The sequence below is a fragment of the Kryptolebias marmoratus genome, linkage group LG8 (assembly GCF_001649575.2).
Source record: "Kryptolebias marmoratus isolate JLee-2015 linkage group LG8, ASM164957v2, whole genome shotgun sequence".
NCBI classification, from domain to species: domain Eukaryota; kingdom Metazoa; phylum Chordata; class Actinopteri; order Cyprinodontiformes; family Rivulidae; genus Kryptolebias; species Kryptolebias marmoratus.
The window spans coordinates 16,666,790-16,683,080 of record NC_051437.1 but is presented as its reverse complement, the minus strand read 5'-3'; the positions used below and the strand labels follow the sequence as shown (position 1 = coordinate 16,683,080).

Here is a 16,291-nt window from a genome sequence, read left to right as displayed (position 1 = left end):
CGTGTGTGTGTGGGTGTCTAAAATAAGAAACCATCTGCTTTGAAACTGTGTATATGAAAGTGTGTGTGACCACTGCTGTGTTTCTTTAATGAGCTCAGTTTACACACTCTGTTAATTGGCTGGCACAGCAAAAGACTGTCCACAATCTCTACACACACACGCACACACACACACACACACATATCTCCATTTCAGTGCACTTATTTATTCATGCATTAGTTAGTTTGTTCCACTAGGTTCGCTTACAGGCTGCTGTAGTAATTGCCACTATATTCTCTGCATTGATTTGTACTGCTAACTTCAACTCTCTGTGCTTTGTACACACTTAAAAAAAACTTGCGCAGCCATAGACAACTTGGAAGCACAAGTTCTTTGCAATTTTGCAACACAAAGTGAGTGCAAATTGTATTCACAGTCAATTTAGCCACCCATTTATGCATTTACCTGCTTCTTTTCAACATGTATTATTTTCCGTAACAAAGAGACAGGTGGGAGAGAGAGCAAGAAGTGCAAGCACTCTAATTAAAGTGTCTGGTGGGTGTTTGAGGAGAGGGGAGGGGTGTAAAGCTAAGATTTCTCTCAGCACATCCCTCATCACACTGGCTGCAAAAATAGCATCAACCCCACAGAATCCCAGGCAACGTTGTGTGTGCTTGCAGCTTGTTTCTGATGAGCCATAGGAGGTACAGTGGGAGAGATTTTTTGCTGTTGCTGCACAACAAACACACACAGCAGCCAGACTCAATCTGCATAAGCTTTCTGTTATAGCTGGATGTAATAGTCTATTTAGACCGGACTGCGGATGTGCATAAGAAAGGCGTGTTAAAAGTGATTACAGATGGGAATGGGAAACGTGTGTTTGTTTGTACGTGTGTTTAGTATGTGTGTGTGTGCGTTTGTGTGTGTGTGTGTGTGTGTGTGTGTGTGGATATGTGGGCAGGCTGGACAGGAGGTCTGCGGGGAAAGATAACTGCTCAAATCTGTCTTCCCCTTCTCACTCACACCCTTCTGCTTAGACCTCTAAAAGCTTACCCCTAGGCTTCACCCGCTCGCACACACACACACACACCCAGACATGTACACACTTACAGAACAACCCCATTCCCATTCCCTGACTCCCATTTCATTCCTTACAGACCTCCCGAGTCAAAAGCATTTGCAGTTAATTTGAGAGATACCAAATGCATTAGCGCAGCTCTGGCCAGTCAAGGTTTGTTTTCATTAATGACGAGCAAGATACAGTTTTGGAAATGCATGCACATACAGCACATTGTGGACAAATATACAATCTCTTGCATTTGCAAACATGCACAGATTCAGATTTACTCAGATTTATTATTTAGGCTCTATGATTTAAAGTGAAAGTGAGCTGGGGTGGTCCCTAAAGACATTAAGAAGAATAAATTCTTATGTGTTCTACACATAGTTTGTACTGCATGAATATCCCTCATATTCACACTTTCAGGAATCCCTTTTTCGTTAGTTTTTTTTCCTGTGCTTCTTTTTTCCTTTGCAGTGATTCAATAGCCTTCCTTCTCTCATTCTCACCCAAACAAACAAGTCTTTGTCAGATGGATTTTCTCAACACCATGCAATGTTGTAATAGCTCTTATTTTCCAACTACCTACAGATACAGAAGGACTCTATCAGCTGAACCCAGGAGGGCTCAGGAGGGCACTGTCTTATCATGCTCCTTATAGAAGGACAAAATCAGATCATTTAGAAATCACTTTGATTTGGAAACCTGATGTCATGCAGGACAAGTGGATTAAAGGGACTCCTTTCATCCTCTTTGTCTCCTCTTATTTGTGCTCATCTATCCAGCAGCACCAGGGACAGCTCCTTCGATGAACGTCGCTGCACTGATCAGGACCAGAGACAGCTCCTCAAAGGTGCAGTCCAATGACACGGGATGTTTCCCAAAGATCATTTTGAGGGTCTTTAGGGACCTCATTAGTGCAGTCAGGGGTATGCGAGTTGAGCAGACAATTTTTACGTCAGAGCACGCTCGTGTAGGGAAAACCCTCAGCTCAATTTAATGAGCTGTAGCTCTTAATGCACATGTTGGGGATGATGCCCATCCACTACCATGCCAAATTTTAGACATTTTACACCATAAAAAAACACTTCTAATTTAGATGCTGAACATTTAATATACTAAATAATAGTTTTATTGATCTTTTTGTGTTTTATGTAAATAAAACAAATTGCCTGGGCTAAGTGTTAATAAGTGAAATCTAAAGCCTTTTTATACGCAATGGGAGCAAAAAACACACTGACAAATTAATGGACATTCTGATTTCTTGTAAACAAAAAGCCTTAAGGCCATCAGCATCACAAATGAAGCTCCTCTTTGTGCCCTTCGCTGCCACAGCTGCAGCCGGCGAGAGGACACAAGGCTGGCTCAGCCTCGCTGTACAAAGGCAGGGGGGAATGCTAATAAAGTTGGATTCAATCAAACTGAAAGCAGTCTTTTGGTAATTCATGCCTTTAAAATTAGAACTCTTGTTCTGCATTCAGAGCGTCGCTCTGTCTCTCCCACACAGGCTGACTTCCTGGCTCAACCTGAAAGAATGTTGTGTTACACACTGAAGAGGAAGATGTGTTTGGCAAGTTTGACGCATACAAAAAAAATTAAATTAAAATATTTAATACAAGGATTTTAAATTAGCCAAAACCTATAGTGTGAAAATATCTTTTTATACTCCTAAATTCTTTTGAGTTTCCATTTCATAGATAAGTGTCTTTTTAAGTAACAGTTGCCTTTTTTCCAGCCACTTGTTGATTAAGTCTTCTTTTATAATGGCACTGGCACATATCTTTTTACTTCTTAGCTTTGAGGCGCTACAGAGCACCATTTTTTTTTTCTGAAATAACTAGCTTTCATATGTCTGACAGAAAATATAAAAGCTGTATCTCTGCTGTTTTTTTCCCCCTTCAGAACAGAATATTCTGTACTTTAACATTTAAATCCCATTCGGAAATCAGTTGTTTGTGTACACATGTGCACAGCAGTAGTTTTTCTTCCTGGATGAGCCCTCAGAGTGCCGCAGCTAATGGCAGTGTCATAATATTGGGCATATTAGGAGAGGATTAGTAAGAAAAACCGCTTTAAGGATGTGATCCCTGGGAGGGGGTGTCGGATACCGCTTGTATTACTGTCAGCCCCATCTCACGCGCTCTCTGGGAGCCTCACAACCTTGCCGGCTTTCTTCAGTAGCATCTGTAGAGAAACATGACACACTGAAGTGCACCACCTATAGTAGCTCATTCCGCTCTTCCACAGAGCTTTTTTTTTATCTCATCTACTGAGGTGCTGGTGTGAAACATGTCTACTGGGAAAACAGAAGTGCTGTGCTGGAAGGCTGCACACGTTCAGATTATAGGGAAGGCAGTCCTTCAGCTTCTTAACAATGTCTTTCCTCTTTCTGGTCAGACTGCATCATTCATGATTTAAACCTGAAGACTCAGAACTCTTCTTTATGATTTACAGTACCTGAAACACTGTGCTGATATTAAAAAAAAGAGTCAGAAAACTAAACTATTTTAATCACAAAAACATACCATTTTGTAAAGTTGCAGCATGACTTTTAACTTAGATTTCACTTGATTTAAAGGCTTTTGGTGTAACTTTTTGTGACATATTTGGAAAAAATGCTTTAAAATATAATAATTGTCAAATAAAATAATGTGAAATAAAAACAGCCACCACTAAGTTGTTGGTATCTTTTTGTTATTGTTGCTGTTGTTTGTCTGTTCTATAGCAATAACAATTAAAGGAGAGCACCAAGAGCAGTGCACTGTTAAAAGACTTTCACTTAAAGGGAACTACATTAGGCACAGACACGGAAACATTTTTCAGGATGCTGTTGATCTCCAGGGATCAAAGTGTGAGAGGAAGGTTACACTCTGGACAGGTCCATTGCACTTTAGCTTAATTATGCTAATTATTTTTAGCATAATCCTGTTAGCCTACTGATGAAGAATTTCTTTTTCTTTTTTTTTTTACAGCTTCTCACCAATTCAGGAGTTCATCTCACTACACAGGAGTCAGGAGGTAGGGACACAGATGCTTTTGAGCTCTCTGCAGTATTTCCTCTTGCTGCTGTGTTCCAGCTTCTGAGTCAGGCCTGCTTATGAGCTTTATGACTGATTAGCACTGCTGTCATTAACTCTTTCTGAGCTGGCCCACAACAGATTCCTGCATCAGTTTGTGCATAAACAATTAGAAATACTTATTAGTTTACTTTGAAACGACTTACCTCACAATTTAACCCTTTGTGGTGTGATTAGCTTGTGAGCCAGACATGGCCTGGAAGCCACCAGTTGATGATCCCCTGCCTCAACCCAAAATGACAGAAGTGTTTTAATAATACAGTTTGATTTTATTTCAGCAGTAATATATATTGGTTTTGAAATTTATTTGCACATCTACCTACCGCCTTAAGAGGAGTTTTAGCTGATTCAATGAAATCTTGAGAAATCTTCATATGTGTTGTGTTTGAGAAAGTAATAAATGTAAAATACCTTCTACTGCTTGTAGATGCAGTAGTTTACAGAATGTCCCTTTGAATCATTTTAAGGTTATAAGCAAAACAACTTCAAGAAGTTTTAGATGATGTATTGGCAGTAATTGGCTTCATGGTGAACTTTGATTCAGCCCCCCACAGCACTCACACTCTTTCTGTTCCACACACATAAACACACCCACTACATATAGAGTCCAACAATAAATAATATGAAATGTAGACCTTATCAATACAACAGTCATCTAGAACTGGAGTCCACCTTTACCCACCTTCCTACTGTGAATGAAAAAAAAAAACGTGGCAAATCATCAGTTGTTACTATGTGGTCATAAAAGTAATAAAATCTGCAATTGTTCATTATTGCACCATTTTTCTTTATCTGTGTTACTGCACACACACCACAACCACCCACAAAACGGTAATAATTACCGCTGTGTGTGTACCGGCTCAAATATAGTAGTGTAAAGTATATATACAAAATGCTTCATACTGGATTCATAATTGCATAATTAGATATAATTGCGGGCGCTGTGGGCTTGCCTGACAACCTAATGAGGCAGCTGTAAAATAGCTGGTGGTTCCACTTGTAAGAACATAATCAAAGACTGCAAGATAAAAGGGCATGCACAGATAAACACAGGCAACCAGTAGAACAGGCCCAGGGCGAGAAAAAAAGTGAAAATTATTAAATGAAAGATAAGACAGATAGAGTGAAAGAGTTTACCACTCTCATTATGTTTTGTCAACAGCGGCTCAGTTTTTCCTCCTTATTGTTGAGCTCAACAGGGCAACACTCCTTCAAACGTGCTCCAGGACACATTCAAGCAGACACACAAAGTGAGGTCTAATCTAGTGGTCTAATGACTGCAGCAATTGCTTTCTACCTGATGATGAAAAAAAAAAGATGAACTGTTTCATGTGAGGCATGGCACTGACTTCTGGTTAACAGCTCCTCTTTGCCATCAGCCATAATGAGTCACGTCTGACACCTCCAATAGCTCCAATGTCTGCTCTGCTTTGTTTATAATGTTCCCTAAAAGTTACACCACCCCTCAGATCACAACCTGGCGGAGAGTCCTGCCACTGCAAAGTCATTAGCAGAAGCTACTGCCAAGCCAAAATCTACAAATCAAATTGCTTTCCTCAATAAGCCGCAACATATCATGGAAAGTGGGCTACTATAACAGCAACGACAGTTCACCTGATCTCCATAAATCTACCTACCAGGGAACAGCTGCATCCACTGCTGCTTCTGAAATATGGCCAGTAATCTGTCAATGAGCCATGCAATTAAAGTGAAATGCATCCTTACTGAGAGACACGGCATTTAATTCTACATACACAAACACAAAAGCACTAAATAAAAGAGGATGAAAAGTTTTGCGTGGTTGTGGAAAATGAGTAAGGAGTATTTCTGATAAAGAAAAAAGCGTTAGGATATGTTCTTCTAAGCTAAGGCATAAAGATGTATTCGTGGCTTTTAGTTTGAGGAAATGGCATGTTTTATATATTTAATTATTTTGTTGGTCAGACTTTGTCAAGCTTTACTCGGTGCTATAACACAAAACTAATACTGTGTGTTAGAGCCTAATCACAAAAAGATCTCTGAGTTGTTTTTGTTTTGTTTTGCTTTTTTGAATAAAGAAATTATTTAACTCCAAATCTTTACACTCAAGTCACTCAACGACTGAATCTGGAGTGTTTACCAGTGGAGCTCCCCCTGCTGGTCACTGAGATGTCATGCCCACTTACGTTCCAGTTTAAAGCTTATTAAAATTCTTCAAAAACCACACATTCATTACATGATTACTTGATCATAAATAATTCAGTGCTGAGCTATTAACTTTGTAAAGAGGGCGTGCATGTGCCTTGTTCTGTACTTAACTGAATGTAATGGCCTAAACCAGCAGCAGACATGTGCTCAATGTAACAGAAATGCCTTCAGTTAGTGACTGAAGTGTTTTTAATCAGTAATGTTGCTGCTTAGATTTGAAAATAGGAACATTTTTTGGGAGGGTGACGTTGAGACAGCAGAGAATCTGGTCAGGAGAGATGGCTATTAGCTGCGTAAATGAAGAGAAACATGTAATGACAAGGCCCATTCGTTACTAATAAGACTGATGGATGATTTTCAACTCTAAACACATGGCTGTTCATCACTCACTGCAGACATGAATGCACAGAAACACGTATTTACAGCGCATCTTCAATCAAACACTCCCTTGTCTCCCTTATTAACCTTCGGCATGCCCACGTTTGTAGTCTGCACAAGCTATTCAGCATTGTTTTGCGTGCAGCCAGATCACATAGCTTTAGAAAACATGCAACACTTGTACCTAACAAAAGATCACTGCTATGATCAAACAAAGAGCGAGATCATTCTCTTTTCGCTATCATTCTCTGCCAAAAATGTTGAACCTCATTTGCTGTTTAAACTTATCCAGTCATTGATGAGACCTCTATCATTCAAATCCCCAAAATGCTAAAAAGCATCAATCACTGTTCAGCAAGAGCTTACAAACTGCACAAGCTACTTCGCACAAAAAACATTTTTTCTTGCACTGAACATTGCCACAGGCCCTCTTGTCACATTTTGTCTAAACCCAACATTTTAGTTCCTACTCCCTGATGGCCTAGTCTGCTCTGATTGGTCCAAAAACGTACTGCAAAAACAGGTTGTTTATTCTCTAATATGAACTAAACAACCAGGCAGGTAGCTGAGCTGATGTAGGAAAATAAAATCTGAGCAACAAATAAGGTATTTCAGTCAAAATACGAGTTATGTTTCGGCAGGAGGAAAAACTTCCTTTTATGAGAACTTCTGGCTTTTTTTTTTTTTTTTTTCTGGAGACCTTTTCCATTCAAACGAAAAGCTACTTTATAAGGCAGTAAAAAAATAAAAAGCTCAAAAATATAATGAGGTGAGTAAATTTTAGTATATTTTTAAGTAGCTTTGAAGTGGGGTGGTATGTGGTACTTCTGAGCAGTTGGCATTGTATTTGAAGAAGACAGCAGTCAGAAAAATCTTAGTTTGGAGAATCAGGGAGAAGCTGACATGGTCAAGCTAAATGTTGTTCAGAAATTAGTCTGTGTTTCTCCTAATCTTTAGGCATCTCATGATTTGATCTGCATATGACACAGAGGGTTGTGATGTGATTATCAGTGTGTCTCTATTATCAGGTTTGTTATTAAACACCAGGAAGCAGCAGGCACAAATATGATGTTTACCCAAAACAATGTAATACTTAAATATAGAAACAGAAATAATTACAATTTATTGTACACAAATAAACACTGATTAACATATTTTCCTACGTAATAAAAAGTGTACAATACCCAAAACCATTTAAACCACAGGCTTCTGACCAACAATCAGCATCGATGCTAACTTAACAGTAAAAAAGGCCATAGAGAAGCTAACACTGGGAATTTACACTCAAATCAAACGTTTTTACTTACAGACATAGTATATAGTCTTTTGAATTCACTGAAAGAAGTTGAAAAATGTGTAAAAACAGAACTTTACTGCAGCATGTTTGAACTACAGCTGCTGATAACTGTACCAGGACAAACACGACCACAAAACAACTACTGCACTGCCTCTATCAAAGTGGCAGCACAGATTAACCTTAACAAAATTCATTTTTGAAAATCAATTCAAAATCATCCATGTCTGCAAATGTGACGCATCTAAAAATATATTAGAAGCCCCACCCCTATTTAAAGTGAATTTCAGTAAGCAACTCAAGACTCACAATGTTTTGTTTTTTTTTTCATTCCTGTAAAATGTCTTAAATTAGATGATGTGAATGAAGTGATTAAAACAAAGTCATGATAAATATGTGTAATAAAATAGCAACCAGTTTTCATACAAACGACAACAAGCTAAAAGACTAATATTTGATTTTGTAGTGCTGACTTTTAATGAGATAAAGCATTGCTTTCAAACAGCCTTAATGAGTCAAATTAAAGCATGCTTTCACTCAGTAAAACTTCTCCCTCGGTCTTCACCTTGTCATTGCTCTGCAGCCGAGGAAGCCAGCGTGGGGCTGAGAGGTGCTGGGTAAACACTGGATCTACAAAGTGCTTTTTTCCCCCAGTCTGTGTATGCCGGGGTAATAGATGCAGTAATGGAGTTTGCTCAGGCTAAGGTAATCCTGGAGCTGTGAGCGCAGCATCTGATGCTGTTTCTCTCTTACGCTGTCCTGTTCCACAGCAGGCATTGATGTTGTTGCAGCTGTCACTGTTACTGTGCCGCACAAGCCATTTTGGAGTAAAGTGTGTGTTTATTTGTGAGATAGTGAACTTCCTGACAAAAATACTGGGTGTAAAAAAAAATGGTCTGTGTATGAGCATCCTGCAGAATTGCATGAAGTGTCTGTTTGGAGAAAAAAATGTGTGCGTGTGTGTGTGTGTTTTGTTTGTAGCTAGAACAACTGTAAAAAATATATGTGTTTGTATGTTATAGCTCACCTTTGGGAGGTGGGATAAGAACAGGGCTGGCGGCTAAGAATAAATTTAAGGGCCCGATCTCCCAGAAACAATTTCTTTATGTGGGTTACACACATTCAGAGTGGCTACTCGTCCCTGATGGGTCTCAACACACCACACACACACAGCTGTGGGTGATGGCCAATGAAATACAGAAAACCCTTTTATAGGACACATGCTTTTTATTTATTTCCATTTATCCCCTGTAGCTTTTTTTGTGCCTCCTCATTTTCTCCATGCCAAGGTCTTCCGTCTTTCTTTCTCCAGCTTTTTTTCTTTTTTAACTCGGTTCACTTTTTAATTAAACTCAGCTAATACATTCAGGAAGAATATGAAAAGGATCTCTTTTTTTATGGAACCAACTGTACTTTTCTTTCGGTTGGTTGCTGTATTTGTTTTTGTCTCCTCTGTCTTGCTGTTTCTGTCTTTCTCTCTTAGCGTTGTTTTCCTCCAGACTTCTGCTCTGACATTGTGGCCCAGAGGGTTTGTTTTGTAGAAGCTATTGATGAAAGAAAAAGTGAGATAATACTGCAAAGGGGAGAGTGTATGTGTGTGTGTGGTAAACAAGGAGACATAAAGTTACCCTGTTTTATTATTTAATAAGTAACAATTTCTGAGAATGCAGAAGCAGTGTGTGAAAATCCATTCTTACTGCTTCCTTAAGGAAGTAAGTAGGTGCTGATAACAAAATGCATTGAATAACTGATTGTGTGCACATATGAGCATGTTTATAAAAGTAGACGTTTTGGCAGGTTGCTGCTATATAGGTGTCTGTTAACTGGCGTTGCCTACTAATTTGGAATGATTATAAGGTCATTTCCAATCAATCTGGAGTCAATCTTTACCAGTCTTCTTCATGTTCCATCAAGTTCCTCAAAGGAAAACCCCTAAATTTTTGAGCTGAAGAAAAACCTCATAGTTCCATATTAGACTATATTCAGGTCTTACTTAGCATTATACCTGCTAACATGTATGTAAAATTAAAAAGAGACTGAACATCTATGATTTGTCTGGAATGATTGCCAAAACCAACTTTTTTTCTAAAAAACGTGGCAACATGGCTTTTGTTTGCTGAATTGGATCTAAATGACACCAAAACTTCTGCGCCAATGTCTTTTGGACAGATGTGACTAAACTAGTGGAGTGGTCGTGAATTGTGTTGGTTCTGCCTCATCAACTAGGCACCTTGCAGTCAGCAAGTCAACTATAAACTAATGTGGGAACCAAAGTATTTCAAAGTAAACCCTAAGGCACAGAGCAATAAAGCAATAATCCCCAAATATATTCAAATCTCAGACAATGACAGAAAATGACAAAAGTGTTGCAATGAGCCGGACAAAGTTCCGACCTAAACCTGGTTACAGTGTTGTGGCAGAAATGTGCATAAACAAATATCCACAAACCTTAATGAACAGAAGCAACATTGTGAAGGACAGCGGACTAAATGTCTCCACAATGGTGTGTCTGTTGAATCATTAGTTTCCCGCACATTTTGGTCTATTTTTTTTTGGGGGTATATTAACGTTGCATCATCACTGGCAGCCCTGTATACGTACTGAATGTGTCTTGGCTGATCATAAGATCTGAGTGTGTCACTTTACACCTGGCTCTGAAATGTATCTCCACGTGTATCTCCAGTGACAACGTGAGATCGGATCTCACTTCCTGACTCTGTATGCAAATAAACAGATGAGCTACTGTAAGCCGTGCACACATCCGGGGCTACCGGCGTCACACAGGATATTTGTTGGTTGTTCTGCAACGTGTTGGAAGGCATTCAGTGACGTGATTGATTTTGGTGGGTTTTTTAATTCTGATGTCATATTAGCATTCTGATAAATTTACCTATCACCTGTTTAGATGCAACATGGCTGACAGTTTGACAAAGCAAAATGTGAAATGATGATGAAGAAAGACTCAGTATTTTTAAAGTCATACCACAAGGCCCAGATAAACTGGTTGGAAGTCCAACTATTGCTGTGTTTAAATACACTGAATGCATTTTTTCAAAACTTTGACATGAAGGTAACTGGAGAAGCAATTAAACAGAGTTTTTAAAAGGCTGGTAACAATTAAGATTTTCTAACAAATCCAAAACACTTCTTCACTGGTTCAATAAGAATTTAACAATACAAAAGATTTGCAAATCTTACTTTCCTCTATGCAAACCTTTCAAGAAAAGCCTGAAAGATCAAAAATGTGTTTTCTCATTGTGAAATGTAAAGTGTAATGTAACAACACATCGCCTTCTTGTTCTGACTATGAGGTCCAGCTCGAAACTAATGGAAAAGTAAGACAATAAAAGAAGCAACATTTATGTTTAAAAGGTTTGATGCTTCTAACAGGATTCCTCAAAGAAGGGATGCAAAACAAGCTGCGCTCTAACTCCTAAAGGGATTTGGTCACACGCAGCTCAAACTTCTTCCATCACTTCTTAATACAGATTGAATGTCACACTCCCACTAAGAGCTGTCCACTTGTAACTTATCCACCGAATTCTAAAGATTATAAAAGCCCTGTTTTACTGTTTTAGCCGAAACTGAGGTCACCCCGTTAAAACTGCTAACACAGTCTGTAAATCAGAAAGTGGTTTGTGATGAACACACAACGTCCGACCGTCACCCGACGCCTACCGCTGTCCAACCACTACCCGCCGCATCTAGCTATCTGGATGGGAAACTCATTGTGTGACATCATTGTAAAGCTTGCGGGTTCCCCTTGTGAAATATGGGGCTCGAGTTCCCGACAGCATCACTCCAGACCAAGAAAAAAAAAGTGTTTTCAAACCAGTACCCTTGTTAACAAAACTTGCTGTTTCTTCTGCTTCCATTTTTGCTAACAAACACTGTGACTGTAACTTCCTACAGCGGTATGCCACAGCTGATCACCAACCAAAGAGGTAAGACTGCCCACACAATCAACCCGCTTTGGGATTTTGACACAAAATCTCTAAAAACAAGTCATTAACATTTTAAAACAGAGAAATGGACCACTGGAGTGTTTTCTGACAGTGTTTAACTATTAGAAAATCGTGAAAACTCATTATTTTGATATTTTATTTCATTTCACCTTTAACAAAGGTCTCGCACAATGCGTGATGCTTAGAGTATGTGTTGGGGGTGATGCTCTACCAAATGTTTGGTAAATGTTTTAGCTTAATATCTGTAGAACTGGCTAAGCCATTTTTGTGTTTGCTTAGGTCACTTAGCAGTGGCAGCCATCTTGATTTGGACTGATGCAACAGACAACAAACACAAGCACAAACATTTCATCTTCAGTGGGGTATGATAAAAAGCAACACGAGATGTGACAATAAATTAAATTTAAACCAATCTTTGTGCCATAAGCTGGTATTAAACTGGTAGCAGTTACAATCTAATTGGTTGTAAAGTCTAAATAAGCACTGGTACAACTTAATTTACTTAAAATATGTCTTTTAATTCATACATTCTGTCAATAAATGTGACTTCTAAATAGCTGATAATGAAAGCAAATGTTGCTGTCAAATAATTATGATTTATGAATGTACTTACATTCTGTACTCTCCGGACGTGGCCAAGCTTTCTGAAGCGTGGGCTAATTCCACAAAATGTAATCTATCTGCAGTGAAATGCATTAAAGGTTGGAGCAATAGAGTGAATTTCTTACTGAAATTTCCCATAGGAACTTGGAAATGCCGACTTCCAAGTTCAAATGGCAACCAATATCACCCCCCCTCCTCCTCCTCCTCCTCCTCCTTATCAGAAGAGCACAAATGAACAGAAATAAACAGCGAAATGTGACGAGGTTGCTTCGGTTTATCCTGTAGAGCTTGAAGCTAAAACTCGAGAACTTAAAGTGATAGTTCAGATCATATGAACTGAGGTTTGGTGGAAAGGTTAAGGATAATAAATATCTTACTAGCTGTAGCTCTTTGACAGAAAAAGGTTTCATTCAAACCTGAAGGATAAGCTAATGGCTACTTTGAGTGAGGTCAAAACCCAACTGGATTGCTGCCATCTTAAATGAGTTTTAAAATTGTATATAGATCTGTTAAAAGAATACCAGGTTTTCATTTACAGAAAAAAGAAATCTGTTTCTATTCTGACAAATCATTGGCACCTAAAAAATGTAAAACCAGTTAGTCCTTTTACACAACATAGATTGAACTACAAAAGCTTTTTTCCTTGTTATTACTTGCTGCCATGACATGATTGTTTTCTTTCTTTTCCTTCTGTTCTTTCTCATTTCGAATCGCCACCTTCTCTTTTGGAGACACCCGTGCTCCTGCGATGAATAATGTGAGCAGAAAACCAAAAGCTGTTTATTGAGTGAACCTGTGGCATTAACAGTGATTTATACGGTTCTGTGGCCACATTAAAAATACATTTGAGAGCCATTCCTGAAGCAACCAATAAGTGACCACACATTTGTTTCCTTTATAATCTATTCAAGTATCTCTCCGTAAACCCGAAGAAACCCAATCCAGTCTGCCCTGCCGCTCCACTCAGGCACCCACCCACCACCTCCACCCCCAGTGAGATCTCTGTCAGTCCTCTTCCTCAGCTCTGCTGGGTTCTTCACAGAGGCTTGTGAGATGGGAACTTGGGGGATCTTTGTTAGAATAACATCAAATTGTACGCCCGAGTCTGCTTTTAATAATCTTTTTGCCATAAAATTGCAAAAAAGAAATGATGCCATGTTTAAATACGCATAGCTAAAACCTCAGTTTTGATAACTCATAGCATTATTTGTTGCCAGACAGGTGTTTTTAATGTCATGAGAGTTGGTGCTGCACTAAAAGACTGAGCGCATCCTCTCATCTTCTGCGCGTGAAAGCTGTGCAATCAAGACAATCCCACCCTGTGCGGAGTGCAACTACTGTCACACACGAGACAGGTAATGGTGCGTCACAGAGAGAGGATGCAAATTTCTCCCCCCTGAACTACCACGGCGCACATTTAACAACGTGGAAAATTTTCATGTGCTAAAAGAATCAATCAAAACAAAAAGTCACAAAGAAGCGAGACAGCCGCTCCGCCTGAAAATAGCGCACTGAACTGCATCTATACCTGCGAGGCGCTGTGGGTGTGTGTGTGTCTGAGAGCGACAGCAAGAGGGAGGGAGGGCGATCCCATAGGCTGTGCAACACATGAAACAACCGCAATCATTTGTCTTCCCTATAAAATCACAACCGTGGGAATAAAACCCACTCCAGAGCAGCCTCGAAGGTGACTTTTTGCGTAACTCTCGCTCCTTCATAAAACACACTTCTTCTTTTTTATTTCCTAAACTGTTCCGGGTGGAATGTAGGCTATTCCATTTTGCAAGGAGCCTAAACGGCTCTTAAATGCGGGATAATCAGCAGACTGTAATGGAGTTGTATCCATGCATGTCAGGTGGGCCATTTACTTTTATCCCCCCACCTCCTCCCCGTACTTTTTACGCAGTAAAACCAAGCTGCGCCTCTTCCCTTTTTTTAAGAGCAAAGGTAACTCAGACATTACCTGTTGTTGCGGTGTGGTCTTGTGCTTGTCAGCCCAGCAGGTGAATCTCTTTCCTCATTGCCGCTCCACTATCCAACGCGGAGGAGAGGCTCGCATCCCCCTCTCCACTACCGGAAAAGCGGCTCCTTTCTCGCGCACAGAGGGAAAGTTGTGCCTTACCATCCACACCTCCCAAGCTGGAAACAAAGACAGCCGCAGGTCGGACCTCCTGGTTTGCAAAACCGGCGCGCTGCCCCCCGCGGTGCCAAAGAAGGTCCCTTGAAAGTTCCGCGTCTCCCTTCCTCTTTTACGCAGAAAGTTATAAAGCCATACCGACCAGGAGGAAATGCTGGGCTTCTGTTTTTTTTTTTTTTTTTTTTTATGTTCACGCACAGAGAAGCTTTCCTTTTATCCGCTTTCAAGAAAGTGATGAGACAGCAGTCCAAGTGGCGGGACAGAGTTGCGTTTGTGTCGGGGGTGTCACGCAGACTGGTGCTGCGCTCTCCTGCCTGTCCTGCCTGGAAGACAGAGCGCGTTGTGGCGAGGTCGGAAGTGGAGCACCGCCCCTTAGCGGCCTAATCAGGGAACGGATGTCCAAAGAGGCAAACGCAGGAAAATAACGGGAGATAAATGATGCTGAAGAAACAAGGAGAAGCCTTTATGGACCGCGCTGGGACACGTTGAATTTATATTAGTAGGCATCGCTTGTCTAAAGGACTGGCAGTCAAACTGAAGCAGAATGTAGCATGGGCAAACAAGTAATTAAAGGTCTAGCATTCCTTGAAGGATTGCGTATCGCCCGACGCATTTCCTGACAGTTCAAGATCAACATCTCGCGAGATGTGCTCGGAGTTTGTGTTGCGGATGAGTCTCGGCTACTACTACATAAACTTTACTTAAGTATCTGCAATTCTGAGCAAGTTCAAGCCGGTTTTGTGTTGGCGGCCATCTTGAATTAGGCTGCCTCTAAAAGGTAATCAGCTGTAGATGTTTACCTAATGATTACTTTCTAAAAGTTTCTTAAAGACCTGTTCAGTGATTCATGAGATATTTTGATAAAGATGGAGACAAAGAAACACGCACGCACACGGGCACGGGCAAAAACATTATTGCCCCTCTTTCAGAGGCAGAGTGTGTGTCCGTGTGTGTCCGTGTGTCTGTGTATGTGTTTGTCTCAGCGGTGAGAAGTTCAAATTAAATTGAACTCACTTTAGCTGAGTTACAGGCATTTCCCAGCAGACTTACACCAACAAGAGCAGAGAGGGGTGATTGACATCATCCAGGCCAAACTGACCTGTCTCACCTCCTCTTTGTGTGTTTTGTGATTGTGTGTGCTCATGTGTGTGTGCGTGTGTGTGCGTGTCCCACTGGCTGAAATGACCTGAGCTGCCCAAAGAAGTTTACTCACAACAAATGACTTTGTCCAGACTCAGTAACTTCGGCCTCTGCAGTTCATTTGAGGAAGCAGTGCCTGTATACTGGCTGTGTGTGTGAATGTGCAATTTCTCCTTTGCTGGCAGAAGAAACAGATAGACAGGAATAGATATCAAGGCCACAAAATCAGACAGCAGAGAGTCGTGTTGGTAAAGTTCGGGCAGTATATGTGCTTGAGATGTAATCGAGGTGATAATGTATGCACACATGTGCCAAAGGGTAATTGTTCCATGGATGAGAGTGTGTGTGTGTGTGTGTGTGTGTGTGTGTGTGATCGCCTGCTGCCAGTCATGTATCATTTCACCAAGTGAGCTAATCTGTTTCTCTGACAGAGTTTAGATTACTGATCTCTCCTCTCCTTGCTGCCCTCTT

At 40.3% G+C, this 16,291-nt stretch overlaps 1 protein-coding gene across 1 annotated transcript in view; it reads right to left on the bottom strand.

Annotated features, from left to right (window-relative positions):
• Positions 1-15,089, bottom strand: part of LOC108235180 (chemokine-like protein TAFA-2) — an 81,720-nt gene extending 66,631 nt beyond the window's left edge. Inside the window, exon 1 of the mRNA XM_017415008.3 lies at positions 14,507-15,089. The gene's annotated coding sequence lies outside the window, so the exon portion shown is untranslated. The remainder of the gene's footprint in view (positions 1-14,506) is intronic.
• Positions 15,090-16,291: the final 1,202 nt, after the last annotated feature.